The sequence below is a fragment of the Sarcophilus harrisii genome, chromosome 3 (genome assembly GCF_902635505.1).
Source record: "Sarcophilus harrisii chromosome 3, mSarHar1.11, whole genome shotgun sequence".
NCBI classification, from domain to species: domain Eukaryota; kingdom Metazoa; phylum Chordata; class Mammalia; order Dasyuromorphia; family Dasyuridae; genus Sarcophilus; species Sarcophilus harrisii.
Genome location: NC_045428.1, coordinates 529,563,607 through 529,585,341, shown reverse-complemented (window position 1 = coordinate 529,585,341; position 21,735 = coordinate 529,563,607). Strand labels below are relative to the sequence as shown.

At 35.9% G+C, this 21,735-nt stretch overlaps 1 protein-coding gene across 3 annotated transcripts in view; it reads right to left on the bottom strand.

Annotated features, from left to right (window-relative positions):
• SMAD9 (SMAD family member 9) overlaps positions 1-21,099 on the bottom strand; it is a 108,543-nt gene extending 87,444 nt beyond the window's left edge. For 2 of the 3 annotated variants that reach the window (XM_031961992.1, XM_031961994.1), the window contains exon 1: positions 20,706-20,771. The gene's annotated coding sequence lies outside the window, so the exon portion shown is untranslated. Of the gene's footprint in view, positions 1-20,705; positions 20,772-20,808 lie in introns of those variants that run through there. The other variant, XM_031961993.1, reaches the window with a different exon arrangement.
• Between the last annotated feature and the right edge of the window lie 636 nt (positions 21,100-21,735).

The following is a 21,735-nucleotide window of genomic DNA, read 5'->3' as shown; positions in this document are numbered from 1 at the left end:
TCATGTATGGATTGTATTCCAAAAGTCCAATGTAAGGAACTTGAAACACATTTTCCCACAAAAACAACATTGTAAATGATGGTTAGGTTCCTAGATAAGCTCTCTAATGTCTATCTAATCCATAAGGAAACTGGAGGTTGGACTAGATAATCTCTAATAAACTTTTCATCTCAAAATTCAAAGAATTTCTTACAGTTCTTAAGGTTTCCATTGAACCCTTGAATTCAGTCTACATTGTGTGGAATGTGCTAGCCATAAGCTCTAGAACTTGATGCAATTCCTAAAATAGAATTTGGGTCAGAGGACTCCAATAGCATGTTTTCAGGCAATAGATTAGAAGTTGCAATGAGGAGCTGATAGCATCCTAGGTGAGAATATTAACATAGCACATGCTATTCATAAGTCAAGTATTTACAAGTCAGGGACTGTCTATACTCTCAAAATCACTTTGAAGCTATTATTTTTGAGCACTGTACTTTTTTTGTCTCAAGAAAAAGAAAACATCAAATACATGGGAATGATTAGATAAGAAGAAAAAAGCATGCAAAACAGTGAAATGTTCTGTTCCTGCTCTGGAGGGAGAGAAAAAGTAGCCTGTGCTTTCTAATTTCAAGGGTCTCTACAGTTTTTAGTGTGTATAAATAATTACTCTTGGGCTAGACTAATGTAATTTTATGATCATATCAGAAAATATACTCTGCAATGTAAAAGTGCCATACTGACCTTTAAAAAGTTCTGAACAGAGTTTTAAATAAACACATTTATCTCCTTCAGTCAAATTAAATAACTCAGCAGTGACATCAGCAAGAGTCAAACCACTATTGTTGCTTATTGGAAAGAGGCCAATGATATCCACAAAAGAAAAAAGCACAACTCTGAATAACATGGAATGTAATTTAAGATAAATGTATTAAGCAATTACCCTTACTGTTCATTACCTTTTTTAATGTGGGATTTTAAAAACACAAATGATCATTAAAATTTAAAGAATTCTTCTGCTCTAAAAGATACATGAGACACTTAAATGCTTCAAGGACACGATTTCAATGGTGTGAGCATTCCCATGGCCAACAAAGATTTTAGCCCTTCCTTATTTTTATACAGTGTTGATGAGCAGCTGAAGTCCTCCCTTCTAAAAAAAATGATCATTTAGAGACCAATATTCTAATAATTATCTTCCCTAAGCTAGTTAGTTCTCAAGTGATAAATATAAAGTCTGTTACTAGACCTAATTGACTTAAACATAATTTGAGCTAGTGCTTTTATAAAACTTTCAAGAAGCAAAGTCATCGCCACATTATTAGGAAATCTTAGAGTAGGATGTTCAAAGATATTAAGTAATACTAAGTATAAAAGGCAACAAAAATACTGAGAAAAGCACACAGCTTGGACCTGAGTTCGAATCCCAGATCTTCTATTAACTACTTGTGTGATATTGAGCAAGTCACAAACTCCTCTGGACTTTAATTTCCTTATCTATAAAATGATAAGGAAGAGGTGAGGTAGGAAGGAAGGGGGTTGTGAATTAAATTATTAAAAAGATTTCTTACAACTCTACAACTCTACATAGATCTATGATCCTCAGATATGAATATGATGTTTCACAATTTAATAATTACATTATCTTTACAGAACTGTGAATTGCTATTGAATATTACACAATATTTTGCCACTACAAATTAAGCCATATGACTCCATCTGTCTAGATGCTCCATTGCAATGTTGCACCTGCTCCTTATTAATAAAGAAATATACTAACCAAAGGGCTAGTAACAGGTTTCTTCTCTGGCTTTTTCAAAATGAACATAGTATGAGATGGAAACAAGGGACATCTGCCAATGTATCAGTATTATACCCTAAGAAAAACAGGAGTTAGATACGCATTTGATGATTCTCCAAACCTGATAATGATTTAAAACAACAGAGTGTGTAAACTTTTGCTAAAATTGTCTAGCTATGGGATAAACCAGGTGTTAATCATTAAATTAAGGCCTTGGGGAAATGCTAAATTGACCCTATGCACTCATTCCAAGTTTAATTGCTGTTCCAAGACTCTAATTCCCTAGGCAGAGAGAGGGAAGTTTCACACCACACATTTGCCATCCATATGGCATCTATGGTCTGGAGACTACTACCACATCCAAAGTGTCAATGGCTGGGAGTGAAGAAACAACAAAGGCAAGTGAGAAAGGGAAGTTACAGTTAAGGACAGAGGGAAAACAGAGGGAAAATGGTTAGACCATAACATAAAAAACCTATTTATTTTTTAAAACTTTTTTTATATTAGCTATGAACCATATCATTTTAGAATGTAAATCTGTTTAACACAGATATTATTTATAAAAATTCAAGGTGAGACAGAGATATGCTGGTAATGTTTAACAACTGGCTCCTGGGGGAGGGAAGGGGGTAGCAGGATACATTTTAAAGTTTATTGTGTATTAAAAATTTCTCCATTATTTTTTTTAAGTCTAGAAAATCAACAAACCAAGTCCTAAACCTGTATCCTTTGCCAGTTTCTGAGATACAAATGTTCATACTGAAAATTTAAAAATCAACTCATTTTCTGGTTCTAATTGACTCAATTATACCCTATGAGGAACTTTTAATAAAAGAAGCTAGTCATAGCAATAAGTAGCATTTCTGTCACCTGCTATATGTGAGGCATCAAATATTCTCTCATTTGATTTTTACAACCCTGTGAAATAAGTGTTATTATTTTTCCCATTTTATAATTGAGGAAAGTGACAGACATTAAGTGACCTGCCCAAAGTCACATTGCTAACATGTAAATTCTGCTATTCCTGATTCCAGGCCTAGCACCCTATCCACTGCACCACCTAGCTGCCGCTATGTGGATGGGTACGAGATACTTTCTGCTTATGTAATGAATTTTCCTGAGAATTTAAAATTCTTTATAATCTTTGATGAAAAAAATCTATGAGATGGATCATTTTATTTGTCTTTCATTAGCTAGTATAGAAACACTTCAAATGTTACAGATTATCTCCATTTGGATGTATTAATGTCCCCTCAAAGTGATCATGTCCAAAACTGAACAGAGTATCTCCCCTACAAATCTATCTCCTTCCCAATTTTCTTAGCATCATCACTATTATTTTAGTTTCCTATGCTGGAACCTTTAGTGTTATCTTTTATGCTACTTCTAATAGCCAATCTGGCATCAAGTCTTATCAATTCTTCCTTCAAAATGTCTCTCAGTTTCATCTCTTCCATTTATAGTCAGCATCCTCATTCATGTTTTTAATATCTCACTCCTAGACCACTTAGAACATTCTTTCAACTTGTCTCCCCTACCTCTATTTCTTCTCCTTTCTAATTCATTCTGCATATTTGTGTCAAATCAATATTAACAAAATATTACTTTTATCATATCACTCCCCAACTTTAAAATCTATTTTTATTGTTCAGTTGTTTTTGAGTCACATCCAACTCTATGTAGCAAAGTTCATGGGGTTTTCTTGGCAAAGATACTAAAGTGATTTGTTAGTCTCTTCTTCAGATGAGGTCAATAGGGTCTATAATACTTGCCCAGATTCTCACAGTTATGTAAGTGTCTGCGGCTGGATTTGAATACAGATCATCCTATTCACAGGCCTTGTGCTCTAGCCATTGTACCACCTCAAGATCAAAGGCAAACTCAGAAGCAGCCTCCTTATCTATTCAAATAAATCCATTCTAACTAATCAACCTTGTTTTCCCCTGAACTCCAAAATAAAACCCTGCTCCAAGTAGCTTTCCTTGACATGCTCTCTTCCCATTAAACCTGTCAATTTCTTTCCCTTCACTTATATAAACAATTACTCTGATTCAGGGTCTCTATCTTTCACCTAGACTATGGCAATTACTACCTAATTGTCTCCAGTGGAGTGGTTGTTATTTCCTTTCTGATAATGTCCCCATTTTATGAGGGGACTGAGGCAAAAAGGAGCTAAGTGACTTATCCTCTCCCAATTCAGTGTCTTTTCACAAGCCATGCCATCTCATCTTCTCATCTCCACCTTATGGAATCCCTAGTTTTCTTCAAGAACCTCAAAAGAACTGTTACCTTCTATAAGAAGTCTCTCCTGATCCTTCCCATTTGTTAGAAATTACTTTGTATATGCTTTGTATTTGTTTTTCCCTGAAAATGTTGTTTTATCCTAATAATACCTGAGCTCCTTTGTATACACTTTGTATTTGGTTTTTCCCCTGAAAATGTTGTTTTACCCTAATAATACCTGAGCTCCTTGGAAGTAGGAACAGGTTTTCATTTTGTCTTTTTATGTTCAATGACTAGCACCATGCCTGGCAAATAGCAGACTCTTAATAAATGCTTTATTCTATTTAGAACTGTACATGTTACATTATTTCAAAGTCCAATTCTTCTTGTGAAGCAAAATAATGTATGGATATGTATACATATATTGTATTTAACATATACTTTAACATATTTAACATGTATCAGTATACCTGCCATCTAGGTGAAGAGGTAGGGGGAAGGAGGGGAAAAATTGGAACAAAAAGTTTTGCAACTGTCAATGCTGAAAAATTACCCATGCATATATCTTGTAAATAAAAAGTTATAAAAAAATTAAAAAAAAAGAATTATACATGTTTAATTTATTTGTTAGATTATTTGCTGTGTAAGAGAGGATGGAGAAAAGAAGGGAGAAAAATTTGGAACCCAAGGTTTTGCACAGGTGAATGTTGAACTTATTTTGAAAAATAAAACAATTATTAAAATAAATAAATAAATGCTTTATTCTTGTTACTACATCATGCTCATTCCTGACTATGTCCCTTTGTTCACACTTTTGTCCCAATCTAGGCCTTTCCAGCTTCACTTTTTTACATCTTTTTCATCCTTTGAGAAGGATGGATTTTCTGAAGGCAGTTTGCTGGTTTCTCAGGAAGACAGTAGATTAAGAAACTCTTAGCAGAAGAGATATGGATAAGGATTGTTAGCATATGTCCAGTATGACAATATAACATGTATATGTAAGCCTTAATAATTATTGGATGAGTATTCATGTGGTTAATTATATTTCAGTCTAAATAACTTAGAATTACTTTAGTATTAATTCTGATCAGTTGATCACCTGCTTTTCTGAACTCCTGACATATGTAGCATGATTATTACATAATGGGGCACTGAATCACTCTCTAATTATTTCATATTTATTTGGATTCTTTTTCCTGCCTTGAGTGTAAGCACCTTAGGGACAAGAACTATACCTTATTCTTTTGAAAAAAGAATCCTTACAAAGCTAATAATGGTTCTAATTATGAAACATGCATTCAAATATGTTAATTGAATTAGGATTCTAACAAATTTTAAAGAACTAGGAAAAGTCTCTGAAATCCTGGAATTTAACTCCCTTAACAACTTTCTAAATTCTGCTTCTATGCTTTTCCAAACTGGTGGAAAGAGGAGAAGAGAGAGAAAAAAAAAAAAAAAAACTAATCATTTTGAGAATAGTAGTAAATTTTCCGATAATGCAGCATATCTCTGGATCTACAAAGATCAAGTGACCTTTTAAATTTTATTCCAAGAAATGCTATGGAACTGTAGACTACATCACAGGATACACTATTATCTTAAACTAGACAGATACCCTTTAATCTAGTACTGATATGTTTAGAGCAAATGACCTAAGATTGGAGGTTTTTGATAACAGGGCATTTTTAAACCATCTGATTCCCTGTTGTTTGTTTGTCCAAATGTTATGAGCATAGGTGATGAATTTTTTAATGTGGAGGTTGACTTATGTACAAATGATCATAATAAGGCCTTCAGAAAATACTCATGCCCACTGCTGAACATACCTTGTAGGCTATACTTTCCATATAGCTTAAAGTCTAAAAACGGGCATTAAAACTTTCTAACAACTTAATTCCTATCCATAGTTTCTAGTTTCAATTTTTTTCTTCTATCATGTAAAATGCTTGTTTTCTTCCCTTTCCTTCTCTTCTCTTCCACCCATATTCAGCAATTTTCTCTGAACAATATTTTAAATATCATTTGCTTCTACACTGTGAAAAAGAAGAAACATGAAAAAATCACTCAAGATTTTATGCTGAAATGAAGCTTACTATTTTATGTCAGAAATAAGAACAGTTTTGTGCTTCAAAAATAATTTACAAGCTGGGTTTTTTTTTTAGGGGGGGTCAATTGCTCTTAGCTCCTAAAGTATAAAATTACTTTAGTTATCAAAAAAGTGTTACTGTCTCCTACAATAGAAAACCTTCAAAAGAGAAAAAAAGAAATAAAGATTTCAAGTGACTTATCTACCAACTGGGTCATCTAGAACTCACTAAATTTTGATGACATCCTAGAATCCATATAGGATCAGCATTTCATTCCTCCCATGAGATTAGAAGCTGAACTCTTATTATAAATAATGACCTCATCAATCAATAAATCAATCAGTATTCATTAAATACGTACTATGTGCCAGTCACTACATTAGGCACTGAAGATATAAATTCAATGAATGAAAGAATTCCTATTTGCAATGAGGTTAAATATAAATAAATATACATATAAATACACATATTTGTATATGTGAACATATGGATGGATATACAAATAAATATATACAAGGTATTCCAAAAGTCAATACTGTTTTAAGCTAATAAAGTTCTATGTGTGTGTACACATGAAAAAATATATATATATATAATATATATATATATATCAATACAGAGAAAAATAACAGGAAAGGCTTCATGTAGAAAGAAGGCAATGCTTAAGCTGCATTCTGAAGGATTCTTGGAGGATTAGGTAAGGTGGGAGCTTATTCCAGGCATGGGGAAGACAGCTGGTATGAAGAAATGGTAATTGTTATTTGAACTTCATTCTTGAAAAGGACCATGACATGAGGAAGTTGATGTCATAAACAGCAAGTGAATTGAATTAAAATGAGGAAGGGTTGTGCAGTCACTAGTTTCACTCTTTTCTCTGGAGCTATCTGGGTCAGTGACAAGATATAGATCAGGACAACTGGAGATGGCCCAGATAAAGTGGTAGACCTTGGCCTTTGAAAAGTAAAGTCTTTCCAAAGTCTCAGTTTGATTGAGGAAATACCTATTCAATACCTATTAAGGACAGATAAGGGATGAGGCAAAGAATGGCCTCTTTTAGTCAAAAAAAAAAATCAATCTGGGTAGGAAATGCCTACAGAGTTTCTGGACAAAACAGAAACAATTACTATTTATATTTACTCTGAATGATCAGGGTCCAAACAATGACCAAAAGATTGGAACATATTGTTGGCCAATCAATGAGAGCCAGAGTGATCACAGTTTAAGAGATGGTTCTTAAGAAAAATCTAACCTGTAAACCCCAAAATATCTTTGCTAGGTTTCAAAGTACCTTTTGCCAAGCAAAGAACCTACTGGGGAGATATAGGAATGTCATTTTGACGGGATTGCTGAATGTAGAAAAGGAAATAATGTACAGAGACTGGAAACAAGTTGGGACAAGGCTATAAAGGGCTTTAGAAGCTAAGTTGAGGAGTCTGCATTTGATCCTAGAGACAATAAGCTGCCAACAGCACTTACTGTGTAGCAGAGAATTTAAAGAAAAATCACTTTGGTTGAATTATAGATTAGATTCTCTTTCTCAGTAGCATAGAAGATTAGATCCCCCAGCTCCAGAAAAGATTTAATTGAGCCTACTTCACAAGAGTGCTATCAATTTAAATGTTTTTTTTTTTACCTTGGAGCAGTCTACTAAATTAAAAAGAGGTTCTTCTTTAAAGGATTTTGAAATCAGAATTTTTCTGAATCCTCTTAGCTGAGGTATAGAGAGTCCCAGAAGCAAATGAATTCTGTTTGTCTATGAAAGCCCATATATGTATTTTTAAAAATTTCTAATGTATATTTACAAAAAAAAATACACATATATATATATATCTGTGAATATATGCGCAAAACACACACACACAGATACACTGATATACAATGCATATGTACCTATAAATGTCCCTTAAATTTCTTTTAAATACATATGTATGTATGAACATATGCATAAAATATACATTTTTTGACCAACAGGATGATTTCAGAAAGGCCTGGAGAGACACAAACTGAGGCTGAGTGAAACGAGCAGGGCCAGGAGATCCGTATATACTTCAACAACAATACTATATGATGATCAATTCTGATGGACCTGGCCATCTTCAGCAATGAAATGAACCAAATCAGTTCCAATGAAGCAATAATGAACTGAACCAGCTACGCCCAGAGAAAGAACTCTGGGAGATAACTAAGAACCATTACATTGAATTCCCAATCCCTATATTTTTGCCTGGCTGCATTTTGGATTTCCTTCACAGGCTAATTGTACAATATTTCAGAGTTGGATTCTTTTTGTACAGCAAAATAACAGTTTGGTCATGTATACTTATTGTGCATCTAAATTATACTCTAATATATTTAACATCTACTGGTCATCCTGCCATCTAGGGGAGGGGAGGAGGGGAAAGAGGGGAAAAATTGGAATAAAAGGTTTGGCAATTGTCAATGTTGTAAAATTATCCATACATATAACTTGTAAATAAAAAGCTATGAAATTAAAAAATAATAAATAAATAAATAAAGATCTACATTTTTAAAAATATAAGTATATATAGATGTATATATATATATATATATATATATATATATATATATCAGGCTAGCTTCTCATAGTTTTTATGTCCTGAAAATTTCCTATATTACATAATTTAAACAGATGTCATTTATTTTACAAATTATATAATAATGTAATATATGTTTTATATATATAATATGTATAATTTCAGGATATAAAAGCTAAATTAGTCTGATTTATTTTAAAAATCAATACTAAATATTAGTAACAAAGGCATATGTAAGTGGAATGTCTCCCAAATCTGAATGAAAGTTAATAGACTATAGTAAGCAAATCTGAAATTAGAATACCAACCTCTCAGGGAAGTTGGTGTCCATGGAATTTATAACTAATAAGCCATTTGGGAAGCTCCAATCTAACAGTACTTACGTCCCTGAGATTCAGAACTCTCTTTGGGCCATAACTTTGGTTTGATTTTCCAACTGAAATGTGAATGTTAATTAGCCATCATTTTCTAAATTGTCATAGATAATAGGGTACCTAATGGGTAAAAAAAGCCAAGACAATGAAATATGTTTCAGTGTCATTCCTTTGAGGAATAGATTTTCTTTTTCCTCCAGTATCTCTCTAGTACTTCATTAAAGCCATTGTTTAGTGAAAGGAAGCCCAGTTTAAAAGTTAGAGCAATGAAACAGGATTTAGGGAAATGTGAAGTGTCAGATTAATTTCCTCAATAAGTTTATGGAAAGGCTAATCAAATGGATCTGTGATCCTACCAATATGAATATCTGATCCAATAATAAAGATGGCATCTAAGCCATGCATGCCCATTTTGTGTGACTCAAGTCCATGTCTTGCCACAACTTCATTACAGTGTTTCCTTGTGCTGGGGTCCTTTTCTAAGTTCTACTTAGCCTTTTCCTAAGTTCTAATTATATCTCAGGGCTATGACTGTAGCATTTGGGCTATCCCTCAATAATTCCATGTGACCAACTCAACTTCCTTTAAATAATATATTTCTTTGATTGCATCCTTTTTGCTTTATTCCCCTCATAATTCCTTGTTTGTGGTGTGGTCACACCTACCATGTAGCTCTCCATTGTTTTCTGGTGATTCTTTACTTCAGTTCAGAAACTATAATGTTCCATGACTTGATGTCATATACCACCACCCACTTTGAAATGGGGTCTTTGTTTCGAGAAGCTGGAGTCATAAATAAGATTTTACAATTTCTCAAAAGCAATTCAGTATTGTATAATACCTTACAACTCTGGGCCCAACTCATTGTCTATCTGTATGTTTGTTAAAGACATATTCTGATGATAAACTCTTATGAGGTATCAACTGCCTATTAAAACCAAATAGTAGATATTCTTCCTTATCTTCTTGGTTTTCCTATGTGGGCAAGTAAATCAAGAACTTTAGAACAAGATGATTTCTATGTTATAATTTTCAAAGAATTCTGTATATTTTTGATGTACAAAAAGGAGTCACAATTTTGGAAAAATGTTTTTAATATTTTATTTTCCTTTTCCCCATTAATTATGGTCAAGAAATAATAAACAAATAGATTATGGTACTCTCTTCATACTTCACTAAATTATATGATGTCAAAAATGTGATTTACCATGAAATATGATTTGTAAAAGCCTTTCTCCCTTCTAGGAAGCTCTCAATATATATATAAAATTATTCTCACAAAAAATTTATATAAATGGGCAATGAGCTCTATGCAGTCAAAAAACTTCATAGCATATCTTTGCCATTTATTATCTGTATGTTCTTAGGCAAGATGCATAGCCTATCTACAACTCAGTTTCTTCATCTATAAAATGAAGAGATTGAATTTGATGACTTTTAAAGTCCCTTTTAGTTCTAGATTTAAGATTCTATGATCCATTTAAACATGTCCTTAGTAGAGCTATTTGTTTACCTCCAAAGGTTAATAAAAAGTGATACAAGGACACTTTCAAGGTCTCTCTTAAGAACTTTAGAATTGATTGTAGGACATGTATGTTGATAGGGTAGACACTGATATGCAAAATTAAATTAGCTTGGAAGAAATGTGAGATGTACATTTAGAGAATCCACCCCAAATATTCATTGGTGGCAGAGCCCTCTGAGCTCATATTGGTCTGATCAGCCACAGGTAGATACAGTAACTTGATTCTAATATATTGATGTCATTTTGGTCCTCTTCAAGAAAACAAAGGACAACAACCAATCTCCCAAAGACTAACAACAGTCCAACATCTCTTTATAGTTCCCACAGTGCCTAGAACAGTGCTTTGTATATTGCAGACATTCAATGAATAGGTAGTAAATAAATCAATGAGTATTTTTAAGCACTTCCTACTGAAATCCTATACTAGATGCTGGTATACAAATAGAGAAGTGAGACAGCTTTTGTCACTGAAAAGCTTGTAGTCTACTGAGGGGATACAACACAAACATGGATAAGTCAATATAAGAGTCTTAAAAAATAAATACAGTTTGATGGGGGAAGGAAACAAACAACTAAGAACATCAAGAAAGACCACCTGAGAAAAGATCATCCTTGGAAAAAACTGAGAATGACGAGTTCCAAAAGGTGGGAAAGAGAAGGAAAAACATTTCAAGCATCCTATATAATAGTACAGTTATAGAAGATGAACGATAATAAAAGGAAATAAGCTACTTTGTCTGAAATATGGAATTAATGAAGGGGGAAATTTTGGAATGTCTGAAAATGTAGTCTAAAGTTAGATTATGAGGATCTTTTTTAAAAAAAAAATCAAATAGTAATTTGTACCTAATCATAAAAATAAGAGAGAGCCAGTGAAACTTCTCAAGTAGGAGCAGAATATGGTCAAATTTATGCTTTAGCAATCAATTTAATAGCTGTGCAGAAGTTAGACTACAAAAATAAAGAGGGTGGTGGAAGCACAGAGGTAAATTAGAAGACTAAACAGTCCAAATCAAAAGTCATAGATCACAAGTACTTATAATGGCCTACCATTATTTGTGGATAAATGATGTCAAAAATCATTTATTAAGCACTTACTATATGTGAAAGTGTGGGCTAAGTGCTAGAGAAGTAAATAGAAAAGATCAGAAATATCTGCTCTATAGGAATTCACATGTTAATAGAGGAGACCATATATTATAGGTTTCAGATGGAGGTCAAATATAAAAGTCCCATTTTCCTTAAGGTACAGTGGCAAGGTGGAGAGTAATATAGCTTGTTTAATGTCATTTCCACTGGAAAAAAATTCTATAAGTCTCTGATACTGAATCATTTGATGGTGCCCAAAACTTCAGTGACAAGAATTTTCTTTTCTGGCTTTTTGGTAGCTATAAAAGTAATTTTTTTTTACTTTAATAGCACCAGTAAAAGTAATTATCAGGTCCTACTAGGGCATTTCCCAGAATGAAGGATGCAGAAGTCAGGTTGGATATAAGACTAATCGTCTTAAGGTGTTTCTACTCCTAGGACTCTCAAGATGATCTGTCCATTAATGGATGTTGGTTAGTAGTTAAATTTTAGGGGTGAAATAAAAAGGTGCTCCAAATCCCTATTGATCTGAGAAAGGCAAATTAAAACAACTTGAGATACCATTACATACCTCTCAGATTGGCTAAAATGACAGGAAAAGACAATGACAACTGTTGGAGGGGATGTGGGAAAACTGGGCCACTGATGCATTGTTAGTGGGAACTGTGAACAGATGCAACCATTCTGGAGAGCAATTTGGAACTATGTTCAGAAAGTTACTAAACTGTGCACATACCCTTTGATCCAGCAGTGTTACTACTGGACTTATATTCCAAAGAGATCATAAAGAAGGGAAAGGGACCTGTATGTGCAAAAATGTTTGTGGCAGACCTTTTTGTAGTGGCAAGAAACTGGAAACTGAGTGGCTGCCCATCAATTGAAGAATAACTGAATAAGTTGTGGTATATGAATGTTATGGAATACTATTGTTCTGTAAGAAACAACCAGCAGGATGACTTCATAGAGGGCTGGAGAGACTTACATGAACTGATGCTAAGTGAAATGAGCAGGACCAGGAGATCATTATACATGGCAGCAACAAGACTATATAATAATCAATTCTGACGGACATGGCTCTCTTCAACAATGAGATGATTCAACCAGTTCCACTTGTGCAGTGATAAAGAGAGCCAACTATGCCCAAAGAGAGAACCGTGGGAACAGAGTGTAGAATACAACATAGCATTCTCATTCTCTCTCCCTTGTTATTTGCTTGCATTTTGTTTTCTTTCTCGGTTTTTCTTTTCCTTCCTTCTTGATCTGATTTTTCTTGTGTAGCAAGATAACTATATATATATTGGATTTAACATGTATTTCACCATATTTAGCATGTATTGGACTACCTGCCAGCTAGGGGTGGGGGTAGGGGGAAGACAGGGAAAATTTGGAACAGGAAGTTTTACAAGTGTCAATGTTGGAAAAATTACCCATGCATATGCTTTGTAAATAAGTAATATTAAAAAAATAAAAAAAAATTTAATGGTAACAAGGAAGGTGGGTTCATTCTCCACAATGATTACTTGAAGCAGGGCTGGTGATTTGTGGAGAGGGCAGGGTGCTGCCGTTCCCAAGGCCATTGGGTTTAGGGTTCTAGGATAGGGTGAGATAAGAGTTAAGGTCAAAATGGTGGTTGTTTAACTTGTTTGGCCCATGCTAACTTCTGCTTCTCCCTTGCACTCAACTATAATCTATCATTCCTCCAAAATACCAAACAAAAATTTACCTCCTCCATAATCAAAATTCTCACTTTATAGGTCTACTTGCACTCAGTCAGGTGTTAAGAGAAAAGTAATGTGATGAAATGAAATCACCCCAAATTACCTTAATCTTCTTATGCCTTTTATATTTTTAAAAGTATACTCATTAACTCAAATAAGCATCTAATAATAACACTTTATTGTAATAAATCAAAATAAAAATTTGGGAAATCATGACAAAAAGTTTTGGTTAGGAAAGGATACTTTATAAGTTACTTCTCCTTGATTTGGGAACCTATCCTTGGTTCTATAAGCCATATGTGCTCTTCACGGTATCTTCCTTAGTTTCTTGTTGAAATCCAAAGATTCTTCAAAAATTCTTTCAAAATAATTTCTACTCCAGAGACCCAATAAAGGCCTCATTTTTCATTAAATTGCATAAAATATAACTGTGGTCAATAATCATGTTTTTAGTGCCCTAGATAGTATTAAAATAAATAATAGCTTCTCTATTGCCTTTCACCTCCCTGAATGAAAGAAAGAAAGCTGAGCCAGACATCATAAACTAAAGAAGACAAATTCTGCCCAAAACTCTACCCAGAGTCCCTGTTAAGTAGGGACCTCACTGCAAAGATTACTATCTCCTTTCCATGAATCCTAAAGAGCTCTAATGTTGCTACTGAGAGAGGATCCCAGGGAATTCCCTCCCTGTCCCCACAAAGAGTTTGCACTTTGTTCTATGGTGACTCACTTTAGAGTCACAACTGGGACTGTTGTTCCCAAGCTCAAGTCAATTATGAAAATCTCAATATCATCAGAAACAATGAATTGGGAAAAGGAGGCAGAGGAAAGTTGTTTTTTATTCGAGCCAGCTAAGGACAAACTTATCCTTAAAAAAGTGGATACCTTCTGATGAATTTTTAAAACCACAATTCCCTAGCAAAGAACTCCTAAGGCTGAAAGGATTAATATCTGCTGATAGAGTAAGTGTTCAAACTGATGATATCACAGATACTTAAAGGAAAGCAGTTCATCTTGAAAGCAATATAATCTCCTGACCTCTGTAGCTTTGTTCAATGCCTTATACCACTAATATTCCCTTTGTCCATCCTCTAACACTCCAGTCCAAGGGTCTACTATTAACATCAGAAGCCTTATTTGATTACTCTTAACAAGTCATGAACTTGCCCCATAGATCTTATTTGGTGTTTCATTTTGCAGCTTTCCAATGAACTTATTATCATGTTTTACAACTACCTATGATTGTACTTTTAAAAACTTCATGATGACAGGAACTTTTGTACTTCAACATTCATATATATATATATAGCCTGTTTTCCTTAATTAAAAGAAAAGGAAAAAGAAAAGAAGGAAGGAAAAAGAGGAAGAAAAAGAGAAAAAGAAGAGCACTTATATTGCTTTAAAGTCTGCAAACTGGGAATAGGTGCTATTATCATCTATATTTTAAAGATGGGGAAACGAAAATAGAGTGACCTGCCTAGGGTCACAAGAGCAGTGTGAAGGCTGAATTTTAACTCTATTCTTTCTGATTCCAGGTCTAGAACTCTATTTACTGGTCCTCCTGGCCACTATGTTAATCAAAGGATGAGAAGCAAATTATATATAGATTCCATTCTTTAAAAATAGACCTGATGCCAAGAACTCTTAGAAACAGCCCTAAACTAACAAAAAACATTATTAATGACATACTATTTTTTCTTTTATGCAAAACGTTGTTAACAAACACACAGAAAACAGTATCAGTTTTTATGGACCTATTTTTATGGAGAGAGGAGGGGACACAAGGTATTATTTAGCAGTTCTCTATGGAATCATATTCAAGTTTCAGTGTTATACATATCAAACTAAAGTATGTTTTTGCTAAATGGCCTCCATTGTGTATTAGTGAATCTGATATGGAAAAATGCTAATGAAATAAGAGCATCATATAAACTTACCTTATTATGGCTCCTCACAATATTTATGAGACCAAAATGTGGAAGACTTAGGTGCTGGAGTGAGTTGAAGGTTCTTACTCAAGCAATTAATTATGGAACTGTGACCTCAAAGTCATGGTTTCAGAATATGATACTGTATCTTCTTAAGGTTCTTTAAGGCTGAATTATTGTGGGGGGATGGATTCTCATGAGATTTTCTTTGAGAAGGATCATTTGTTCAGGAAAAAAAAAATTTAACAAATATGTATTTAACACAATCAGGTAGAAGGCACTGTGCCAAAATGCTGTAGGGGATACTTGGATACTTTGAATTATCTGTGATTTCAATAGTGTGGATTTCGTCTCCACCCACACAAATCTCAACTTTCTGCTAAAAGTTACTCTGTCCAAAAACTTAATGACCTGTTAGGCAGCTTCCTTGTGATACCCTTCTAGATTTAAATCTGATATTCAGACATTTTACGCAATCCATAATCTGATCCAAAAAATTTCAGTTTGACAAAGTCTTTCAAAGTGGATTCTCAGCTAATAGAGAATTCAAAAGCTCAGGGTCTCTTTCATTTCAAGATGAGGCATCTTTGGCATAGTGTTATAGGGTGACACAAAAACTTAGAAAAAATCCATGATTCTTGCCTTTAAGGAGCCTACATTGTAGTAAAGGACATAAAACATGTACAAAAAATAAAACTAAGTACCTGAGGAGTTCAGAGAAAGGAAAAAAGTTGGTATTATGGAAGAGGGAACATGTGATCTGGGTTATGAAGGATGGGTAGAATTCATGAAGTAGTAATGAGTTTAATTTGGAGTCACAAAACCTGAATTCAAATCCTGAAACTATCATTAGTAGAAATGACCTTTATAACTTTAAGCAAGACTTTGAGTATGACCCTATCCCCTTTGGCCCTCAGTTTTCTCATCTTTTAAAATGAGAGAGTTGGACTAAATGAGCTTAATACTCATTTAAGGGTTGGATATATGATCCTATCATCCAATGCATAGAAAGAGTGGAAGGATATTCTAAACTAAATATGAGCATGTGAAAAGAGACAGAGAAATGGAAGGGTATGTTCAGAAAGAGGTAATGAGTTCAGTTTAGCAGGAACAGGGTACACAGGGAATCTGTGGAAGATAGTAGAAAGATAAGTTGGGGCTGATTATGGAAGATTCAGAATGCCACAATAAGGAGTTTGAACTTTAATTGGTAGGCAAAAGAGAGTCATCAAAAGCTTTGTTTGGGGGCAGCTAGGTGGCGCAGTAGATAGCGCACCCATCAGCCCTGAAGTCAGGAGGACCTCAGTTCAAATGTGGCCTCAGACACTTAACATTTCCTGGCTATATGACCCTGGGCAAGTCACTTAACCCTAATTGCCTCTGACAAAAAAAAAAAAAAAAAGTTTTTTTTTTTTCTTCCAGCAGAATAGTGACGTACAAAGTAGTGTTTTAGAAAGATTAATCTGCCAATGGTATTTAGAATGGAATAGAGAAGGGAGAGTCTGGAAGCAAACTACTAGGAATGATTAACATCCTAGTAGTTTTTTTATGAATACTTATACTAACAAAATATCCTGAGATCTTAACAATTTGCATTGGCAAGAAGTTTCTAAAGAAGCATAACTTACATGAATATTTATTTTAAAAGATTAGTTTATTTCCAGGAAATATTTGTATATTTAGCTTTATGCCAGCTTCCATGACATAGACCCTCATTGGATTAATTTTAAAACATTCACAAAAGCTTTCACATTGTCATAATATACAAGTTGTGAATTTCACTGTTTTTGTAGACTGTTACGTTAATGTGTTTAACTCACTAGTAACACCAAGAAAAATAATTCTGACAGTTTAGGATTACAATTATTTGTGGAGACACACATTTTCATAGTTTTGCTGTATTTACTTTTTTTTTCTTTTAATTCAGAACACTTCCTTTTTCTGAATGTCTATCCAGGCATAAAAACACTTAATTACAATTTTTCAAACTATTTTACTAATTCAGTATAAGTTCAGTGCTTTCCAGTAAACATTTTGCTAACTTAGAAATGAAATTATTTTACTTTCAAGAAAGAGGTGCATAATATAAGATGAATAGCATTGGATAGGAAGTCATGTAGCTTGAAGTCTTAAGTTCTGGTTCTTCCACCAACCAGTTGTGACTTTGGACAAATAATTTCATTTCTCAGATCATCCCTTTCCATAGCACTTATGAACTCCTTACACACGTAATGTTTTGTATTTTAATTCTTTGTATATGTGTTGTACTATTATTAGATTGAATGTTTGATGAAAATAAAAATCAGAGATATTAGAACTAGAAAGGACTTTTGAGATCTAGTCTAAGCTTTCCATTTTATCTATGAGGTTTTAAATCCCTAAAGTCAGTCAACCAACACTTCTTAAGTATTAACTTTATTCCAAGTACTGCACTAAGGGCCACAAAGAAAGGCAATTAGAATTCTTTCCTTCAAGGAGCTTGAATTCTAAAGGGGGAGACAATATCTAAACAACTATGTATTACATAAACACACAGATACACACACACACACACACACACACAGATAGAAACAGAGACACAGAGACAGAGACAGATAGAGAGGGAGACACAGAGACACAGAGAAAAAGAATTAGACATAGTTTCATAGAGAAGGCAGTAGGCATTAAGGAAGACTGAAAAAGGCTTCTTGTAGAAAGTGAAATTTTAGTTAAAACTTGATGAAATTCAGGTGAGCCAGGAGGAAAGGGTTAGAAAGGAGAAGATCTCAGCCATTGGAAACATCTAGGGAAAATTCACTGATTCAGGAGATGGCATAAATATCTTATTTGAATAAGAGCAAAGAGGCCAATGTCACTGAATCATGGAAAGGTAGGAAGTAACTCTGTGGGTAATTGGCAGAGCTAATAACTGAACCTGTTTCCTGATTATAATAAATTCAATGTTCTGTCCCCTACTCAGTCTGATTTGATTCTTAAATATCTCTCCCAGCAATTTCTCTGCCATAAATATTTTCTGAATGGTTGAACTCCCCACCTACTAAACTGAATTAAACACACTGACATATTCTGTTGTTTTTTAATAATCTCTAATGGGATCTCTGCAAACATCATTGTTTTTGCTCAATACCTCAGCTAAAATACTTTTCTTGAATTTAGTAATTAGGAATCTTTAATCTATTGTTAGTTTAAAATTCTTAAAGTCATAGGGAAATTGAATAAAGGAAAAGAAACTCAAGGAATTCCCATTGACATTACAGGACAACTAAGAAATGATAGTTATTTGGAATTTTAAGAATTAGCCTAGAATTATACACACACACACACACACATGATTTTCTGTTAAGTAAATTATACCATTAATTTAAAATGTATGTTTACTCAAGTCAAGAATCACTGAAGTTCTCTAAAGATTATCAGCACTATTCTTTGTGCATCTGTCAAATTCATTTACCAGGCAATAATGAGTTTCTCTATTCACAGCAGATTAATAAAATGACCACTGGATCACTGATACTGTCTTGCCATAAAATATGAGATATTTTCTTCCTAAAGGTCTGCCTTTCTCTGATTATATTTTAAAATTGTTTTGGTGGCACCAAACTGCGTTTGTCAGGAATATTTTTAGATGGTCATTATTTATAAACTATCTCATCATTTTCTTATCTGCAGTGGCCTTCTTGTACAACCAGAGCTTGAACATATTTCAAGATCTTGTTCATGGTTTCCTACTCCTTCAAGCAGAGGAAAATTAATTCATTGAGAAGTTTTCTATTTGGGGCCAAAAATTATTTTGGTTTTATTTTTAATTCCTTTTTAAATATAGAATATCTATTTTTAAATTGTAAACATCTGATTTTACCCCTCGCAATATTTCCTTAAGCAAGACTGAACTACGCGCAAAGGTGCGCAAACATGCCACAGGTGACATTAATTACTTCCCCTATAATCTATCATTATTCTTGGTAAACCACATTGCCAAAACAATCCAAGAAATTCAGCAAACCACTAAAATGGTAGCCGTAAATTGGATTTATTAAGAGAAATTCACCCAACTATTATCTGTTTATATCAACTTGTGAATTATGGGGTAAGGGATAACATATGTAATTTTACACCAAAATTTAAATCTATTTCATTTGTAGGTTATTTCTCAGGGGTCCCATTTTAAGCAAAGAAAAATAACTCGAGCCAACGGAGTATTTCTAAACTGTCAAGTCGAATTTCCACTTAAGCGGGGTGGGGGGGGGGCGGGGTGGAGGCAATAATAACGGGAAGGCTTGTCAGCGATTAGCCATCCATAAAAATGTTTTCCCTTGCGCTCCTCCTTTCGATCACAATACTGGCGTCAGTTTGTCTCATGTATCTCTTCTTCCTCCTCACCTCCTCCCCTCCCCCCACCACACCCCCTAGCAAAGAACTGGCAATGAACTGCAAAGACAAGGGAAAAGGCAAATACACTCGCCAGTGAAACGAATCCAAGGGCTGGCTCAGGCACCCTTGAAAAATGTTCCCCATTTTTCTTCTCTGCGTGTCTCAAAGGTAATGGCAGTAAATAGCCTACAAAACTGACGGGTCCGTGGGAGTGACTCACATTATCTTGGCGATTTTTTAAATCATCCCAAAGAGTTGAAATTAGCCACCCTCATTTCACCGCACCGCACCACATGCATACACATACACACACTCTCTCACATGCATACACACACTCAACAACACACGCGCGACCTCGCTCCCGATCCGGAATTATCTCTTTCTCTTCCTTTACTCTCAGTCACAGGAAACAGTTACATAGCTTCAGGTTTGGTTTAGCAATCTGTCCAAAGTGAGAAGCATCAATGAGATGCCTAACTGAGGCGGGAAAGAAAGCGAGCATCCTAGCACAAGCCTTCCGCTACAGCCGGGCCATAGAAAAGACTGCAAAGTAGCTGCCGCATCAACCGGCAACGCACCCCAAAGGGCCACCCAACCCCTAGGGCTCCCACGCCCCTAAATCCGAATTCTCTGGCAAGCGATTCCGCAAAGGAAGCCCCCTCTAAAGGTCAAAGGTCTAGTGGCTGCCATTAGCCAAATTTGGGGGATTAGGAAGAAGCTCAGTGCAGAGGGGAACAGCCGCAGGTCGGAGGACGCGGGGACATCAAAGAAGTTTGTAATTCCCGTTCTAAAAGAAGACACCCCACAAAGGAGTAGTGGCCCTCACCCTTTCTCCCCACTCCGAATTTCCCGACCCCAAACACCCACCCAAACGCTTCAAAGACACCAGAGCAAAACGACAAAACATGCTCCTAGCTTTAAGTAACCTTAAGCGCTTCCCCCCACACACACTCATAAACACGCGCGCTCCCACACAACCCACGCGCGCACAGACACTCTGGAAGCTTGGGCACTGCGCAAAACTAGTAGATATTTGTACGAAGGGAGTCTCTTACCTGTCCCTGGTGATGCCACTCCCCCACCCCCACCCGCTTCTCGCTGCCCCCTCCTTTCTGGTGGGTGCCCCGCGCCTGCCCCCCTCTCTGAAGCGCTTCTCACCGCCTGCCCCTAGGCGTGAGGACGGGCTGCCTGGCGGCGGCGGCGGCAGCAGAAAAACAGACAGCGGCAGGGCAGCGGCTGCAGAGGCAGCGGCGGCGGCGGCGGCGGCGGCGGCGGCAGCGGCGGCAGCAGCCCCAGCAGCCCCAGCAGCCCCGACCGGCGTCAGTCAGGCTGGAGCCTCGAAGCCTCATCGCCCGTATTAGTGCGCCGACCTGGAAAGCGGCCAGAGATCCTTTCTAGCTGTGTCCCGCCCCCGCCCCCGCCGAGGCTCCGCGAGCTCAGTGCCCGCGCTCGCGGGGGATCCCGGAGGAGATGCAGAAGAGGCAGGACGAGCGGAGGAGGACTGACAGAACGGTGGGGGACAGACAGCCTGGCAGGGAAACAACAATAATAACAAGGAGCACAACTTCAAAACCCTACCCCGGGCTGCTTGTGCACGTGTTCGGAAATCAAGGGGAGCAATAGACTGTCGGGGGCGGGAGCTGGGGAAGGGGGGAAACGAGGTGGAGAGGTGCGCCCAATCCTACTTCCTATTCGTTCCTTCTCACTTCGCCACCTCATCAATGTGCCATCCATGTAACTGGCTCTTTCCTCGTCTGTGTCCAAATCAGACCTATTTGGGGGTTTAAATCTTATTCAAAACCCACCCGGAGCGCCCCAACGAATTACTAGGAAATATTCGTTCGATCCCAGAATCCCTCATCTGTAGTCCTAACCAACTCTAGTCTCTCCCTCCTTTCCCTGGTATCTCTTTGTTCTTTCTACTTGGAACCCAAGATAGACGGGGAGATTATTTGTCAACAAATATTCAGTACTGGAAAAACACATTCACTTGGGAACCACAGGGTCTCCAGGTGTTTAACTGTTCTTTCTTCAAAGTCATTCCTGTCAGTTGCCTTTGGTTCTTTATTGGGTTTTTCAAAGAAA